The sequence below is a fragment of the Delphinapterus leucas genome, chromosome 4, assembly GCF_059928025.1.
Source record: "Delphinapterus leucas isolate spDelLeu-1000000601 "Yukka" chromosome 4, BTC_Dleu_Yukka2, whole genome shotgun sequence".
Lineage (NCBI taxonomy): Eukaryota > Metazoa > Chordata > Mammalia > Artiodactyla > Monodontidae > Delphinapterus > Delphinapterus leucas.
This window is the reverse complement of record NC_143132.1, coordinates 117,246,731-117,252,857: the sequence shown is the minus strand read 5'-3', so window position 1 is coordinate 117,252,857 and position 6,127 is coordinate 117,246,731. Positions and strand designations below refer to the sequence as shown.

At 39.0% G+C, this 6,127-nt stretch overlaps 1 non-coding gene across 1 annotated transcript; it reads left to right on the top strand.

The window, feature by feature from the left end:
- Window positions 1-354: 354 nt before the first annotated feature.
- On the top strand, window positions 355-503 carry LOC115802707 (small nucleolar RNA SNORA57). Its single transcript, XR_004023232.1, has one exon. It is a non-coding gene; the product is annotated as a small nucleolar RNA SNORA57 (small nucleolar RNA).
- Window positions 504-6,127: the final 5,624 nt, after the last annotated feature.

Sequence of the window (6,127 nt, the reverse complement as noted above, 5' to 3'; positions counted from 1 at the left end):
TGGGAATGTAAATTGATACAGCCACTATGGAGAACAGTATGGAGGTTCCTTAAAAAACTAAAAATAGAACTACCATCTGACCCAGCAATCCCACTACTGGGTATGTACCCTGAGAAAACCATAATTCAAAAGGAGTCATGTACCACAATGTTCAGTGCAGCTCTATTTACAACAGCCAGGACATGGAAGCAACCTAAGTGTCCATCAACAGATGAATGGATAAAGAAGATGTGGCACATATAATGGAATATTACTCAGCCATAAAAAGAAACAACATTGAGATATTTGTAGTGAGGTGGATGGACCTAGAGTCTGTCATACAGAGTGAAGTTAAGTCAGAAAGAGAAAAATAACCCTCCTTTTCTTGGTGGGGATCGGGCTTGCAGTCCCAGTCCGCATAATGTACAGAGGCAGAGGGAAAGGGCTCTGGCGCCCTCGGCGTCATGTCTTCGGTACCAGTGGCTTCCAGTCTGCAGGTTCTATCCTCAAGCGCTGGGATACGGTGGAAAAAAAAAGAAAGAAAGAAAAACGAATACCATATGCTAACACATATATATATGGAATCTAAAAAAAACCATGGTTCTGACAAACCTATGGGCAGGACAGAAATAAAGATGCAGATGTAGAGAATGGACTTCAGCTCATGGAAGGGGAAAGGGCAAGCTGGGACAAAGTGAGAGAGTGGCATTGACATATGTACACTACCAAATGTAAAATAGCTAGCTAGTGGGAAGCAGCCACATAGCACAGGGAGATCAGCTGTTGCTGTGTGACCACCAGAGGGGTGGGAGGGAGAAGCAAGAGGGAAGAGATATGGGGATATGTATATGTATAGCTGATTCACTTTGTTATAAAGCATAAACTAACACACCATTGTAAAGCACTTATACTCCAATAAAGATGTTAAAAAACAAACAAACAAAAAACAGTCACAGGACCCCTGCTTCCTCCTGAAGGGATACAGATAAAGATCTGATGCATATCTTTGATTTGTTCCTCAGAAACTAAGACCTTCCCCCACCCCACCAAAAAACAGGGGAGGATGGTGACTACATGCTGACCACAAGCACACAGACCCCAGACTGTTTGGAACCAGGCTGATAATTAAGGTTCCTGAAACAGCACCCTGTTATCTCATCAGCAGCCAATCAGAAAAAATGTCCACAAGCTGATCACACAGCGTGTAATCCTCGTTCCTAATGTTGCCTTTAAAAATCGTCCCCTGAATGCCACTGACGGGGATGGGGTCTTTTGAGAACTAGTTGCCCGTTCTCCTTGCTTGGCACCCTGCGAAGGATGCTGTACTTTTTTAGTGCAACCTAGCATCAGCAGATTGGCTATGTTGCATGTTAGGGAAGTCAACCCAAGTTCAGTTGGGTAACATTAGTCCTTCTACCGCAAGGTAGAAGGGACAGTAGAGTAATTTCAAGGACTGAATGAAATATGTAGTTGGCATTGGAAAAAAATGTTACTACTACAATTACTCTTACTCCTACTATTACTACTGTCTAATATATATGGAATTTGTACTACATGCAAGGCACTGTTCTAAGCATTTTATTTGAATTTATTCATTTAATTCTCCTTCCTTTCAAAACCCCCTATTTTACTGTTAAAACAGGAAACAGATATTGAGCACCTTGTTGAATATTTTACACTTGGTGAGTAGTAGAGTCAGGATTTGAACCCAGGCAGTCTGACTCCAGAGGCAGGACGGTTAGCTACTTATGTGCTGTACTGCTGCTGTTTTTTCTTAATTGTTGTTACATTGTTAATATTACTACTAAAGGCTATATACTTGACGAATTTATTTTAAGTTTATTTGAACACCTCAATGCCTCAGCTTCCTCATAACCATGCTAAGGATAATAGCAACAATCTGCCTCATGGGTTTATTGCAAGGCTTTAATAAAATACTATGTTTGTGCTAAGATAATACTTCTCTTTTTTCCAGCAACCACCACTTTATTATTATTATTATTTTTACTGAGGTATGTTTTTTTGTTTTAATTTTTATTGGGGTATAGTTGATTTACAATGCTGTGTTAGTTTCAGGTGTACAGCAAAGTGAATTAGTTATACATATACATTTATGCATATACATATATCCAGCTGATTTACAACATTAAGTTTCAGATGTACAACACAGTGATTCACAATTTTAAAAGATCATACCCCATTTATAATTATTATAAAATATTGGCTATATTTCCTGTCTTGTACAATATATCTTTATAGCTTATTTTATGCATAGTAGTTTGTACCTCTTAACCCCTATCCCTATCTTGCCTGTCCCCACGCTCCCCCGGATGGTAACCACTAGTTTATTCTCTTTATGTGTGAAGACAACACTTCTCAAAGTTTAATGTGCACACCCGTCACCTGGGATCTTGTTAAAAAGCAGTTTTCAATTCAGTAGGTCTGGGGTAAGATATTAGAAATGAAGAAATTTGTTAAAAGTAAGTTTCCAGGTGATGCTGATGTGCCTGGTCCAGGGACCACACTTTGAGTGGCAAGGTGCTATGAATCTCCTGGAGAATTCTCCACTTTTAGTGTGAGCGCCCCTTGGCTATTTGCTATGTGACAAGTGTTCCTTATTTTGGCAAATGGGGACCGATAAATATCATTAGTGTACTAGAACAGAGTTCTACACAGACTGCGCCATTCCACTACCCAAAAATATTTTGTACACTACAAAAACAAAAAGAATGGAAGTTTGAGATGCTCTGCAAACATTTTAACTTCCTATCTATTTTGAGAAATCGAGCATGGTACTGCTTTGTCACTTTCCTGTGAAAGAATAAAAGGAGACATCAGTAAGCGCCTCCCAAAAGAGAAAAATCGTGATTGAATATTATCGCTACCAGTTACCTAGGATACAAGAAATGAAGTTTTGTCACCTTGGCCCTTGGAAATGGTAACCAGGTGTCACAGAAAGAGATTCTACCTATGGTTGAATCTTCTTGTTCTGTCACTTCACTCTTCCCCATAAAGGAAAGAGAGAAGAGGGACTTTTCACTGTGCTTTCTTTTGAAACAAAAGCAACACCACCCCAGGAGAGGGTGGAGGATAATGTCTGATTCTTAATATTATCTAGGGAGAAAATACATATCTTGGCCAAAAAAAACCCCATACTTTTCACTGCTTCATGTCCCTTGGGGTTCTGAATCTCTCATTTTCTGTCTTACGTAAAACAAATATAAAAGCAAAGCAAATAAAAAGTTTGATTGTTTCAGACTCTCACAGCGAGAGTGGAGTTTTTCTTGATCTTTAACTAATAATTTCCCCAAAATTATTTGTAGAAGTTCTTATGAACCATAAAATACCAAACAAATGTCAGGATAATAATCATTGCTGCTATGAGATTTCTTCGCATAGCAGGAAAGAAATTTTTTTTAAAATCTATACAGAACGTACAGTGTTTAGAGAACTGTTCCCTCCTATCAGTTTTTAGAGGTGACAGATGTTGTAGTGATGACTGTTTGACACTTTCCCCCAGTCCATCCTGGACAGTTATCTTAGCAAAGGAGTAAATACTGTGTATTGTCAGTCACTTTGAAATTTACACACTCTACAGTGGCCATCTGATTGCTTCAAGATTCATTTGTGCATTCCTCCCACAAATGTTTGGGAAGGTGTCAAGGAGGAGACACTCAGTCATGGACATGTGGCAGGGTGTCACGAGAGACCAACTTAACTCACTTCATGATTCTGCCCTTACTCATGCAAGTGAATAAAGATGGAATTGATTTGAGAATGCTGCAAATGTTACTAATTTCCAAAAGAGAAGCGTGGGGCGATAATGGTAAATGTTATATTGTCAAAAGTCAAGCAGAATATAAAGTTTGCCGTTATTTAGAGGAGAAAGTATTCTCGTTTGATTTATAACTAGTTGGCAAATTAACGCAGTATTAAAACAGCAACCTCATAATAAATAACATTGAAAAGTGCATAACTAGACTGATATTCATGTTCAAAGGCGTGACTTTGTGTATAAAAACACATCATGGGGCTTCCCTGGTGGCGCAGTGGTTGAGAGTCCGCCTGCCGATGCAGGGGACGCGGGTTCGGGCCCCGGTGCGGGAGGATCCCACGTGCCGCGGAGCGGCTGGGCCCGTGAGCCATGGCCGCTGAGCCTGCGCGTCCGGAGCCTGTGCTCCGCAACGGGAGAGGCCGCCAACAGTGAGAGGCCCGCGTACCGCAAACAAACAAAAAAACACATGATGTTAATGCTCAACCCTGACATTTTGGAGAATAACTTCCAAATGGTGTGTGAGGCATGTCTTATCTTTAGATTAATGTGTGATATGGAAGGAGGGGCAGAAATGTTACTCAAGTGTGAAAATCAGAATCCTTTCCTTGTGTGTAGTGTTATGCCATACTGTGAGAATAAAACACTTTTTTGCAATATATAAATTATAGTATAATTTAGAAATAATAAAACGTTGAGCATGGACAAAGACTCAAAAGCTCTTAAGAACATTAAAAATAACTTTTATATAAATATCATTCTTATAAAGATAAATAGGTTAGCAACGGGCAGAAGACCTAAGTTTCCTTAAAATAGATAAATTTTATAATCAAGAATTTTACATTTGGCAAAATATTCGAGGTTTCCAAACAGTTGAAAATTCCTCTGAAATGCTTGATGAATTCAGAACAGTTATTTAAAATCCTTATGAGTATCTTTATTATTTTTTTATTGTTACTTATCTATGCATAGTGATCCAAATGAAACCACTGCATTAAAACAGTAACCCATACAACCAGGAACAGAGTCCATATTCTTGAAAAAGATATTCTATTAACCTACGAAACACACTGTGAATGGAATAGTCAAAACTAAATGAGATACACAGCTGAATTCTCCTCTGGAGACACAAAGACAGCCACTGCCCCTCCCAAACTTAGAGAATGCTCTGAAATACTTTTTTTGTTTCTTTGACTAAAACAAATGCCTAAATTACATGAAAATCCCCAATCTTCCACCACTAGGACAAATTATACACATATTTGAGAAGTAGTATTGACAGATTAGCAATGAAAAGTACCAATTACTCAGTTAAAGTTGAATTTCAAAAAGTTTTTTAGGACAAGTAATGTTTGATGCAACCATATCCCATACAATACTTACACTTAACAGTGTGTTGTTGTTCATCTGAAGTCTGTATTTACTGGGTACCCTGTGTTTTATCTGGCAACCCTATTGAAAAGGCCATTTCAGGTTAGAGCTATTATGTAGAGAAAGAGAAGGAGCGGGATGGGGGCTGGGGAGGAACACCACCAGCTACGATAGTAATAGTAGTAGGAAAAAGTAACAACTATTTACAAAGTGTTTTCCTCTGTGCTCTGTGTTCACGATCTCATTTAACTCTTCCCAAAAGTCCTCTGGGCTTAGTTCTTTATAGAGGAAGAATTTAGCATAGAGCCTGGCACATAATAACCACCAGTCACTGTTAATCAATTCTATTATTTTTATGTTTAACATCACCATACCTCCTTCTCAAAAAGAAAACTGAGGCTCTGAGGCCCCAAGTTCACTTGGTTTGAAGGAAGGCGCTGAGATTTGAATCACTGTTTCTAGAGCCCAAGATCTTAGACTTTGTTCCACTGTTCTAGATAAGATTTTACTCTGAACATCTGAGCTGCACTAGGTGGCTGAAGCCTTGAAGTGGCCTTCATTTTGACTCTGTTCTAACTCATGTCAACATAACTGTGGTTGGTTGGAACAAGCTATAGTTTAGAAGCAAGAATGCTGCATAGCTATATGGAGCAAAGGTATTTGGCATGAGAGTTCAGGGCCACTGGAACTGACACATTCACAAACATCAACAGGCTTTTTGGTGGCAACTGTGAACCTTGAAAGGGAGAAGAGAGGAAGTAAATGTCTGCAAAATAACTAAAATCCAGAATCCAGGTCCTCTGATTCCTAGTAGTGGTCAAACACGTCATCTTCATTTCTTTTTTCCTTCTTGTGTGTTGAATAAACTCATCAATGAAAGTCATTTAACAATGTCCACAAATTTTCTTCTACTAGGCATATAAATGCAGACGTGGACAAAGAATGTCACCTGCCACATCAGTAAACAAATGATGTTGTGGCCAACAAGCCCTCAGCCACTGCAGC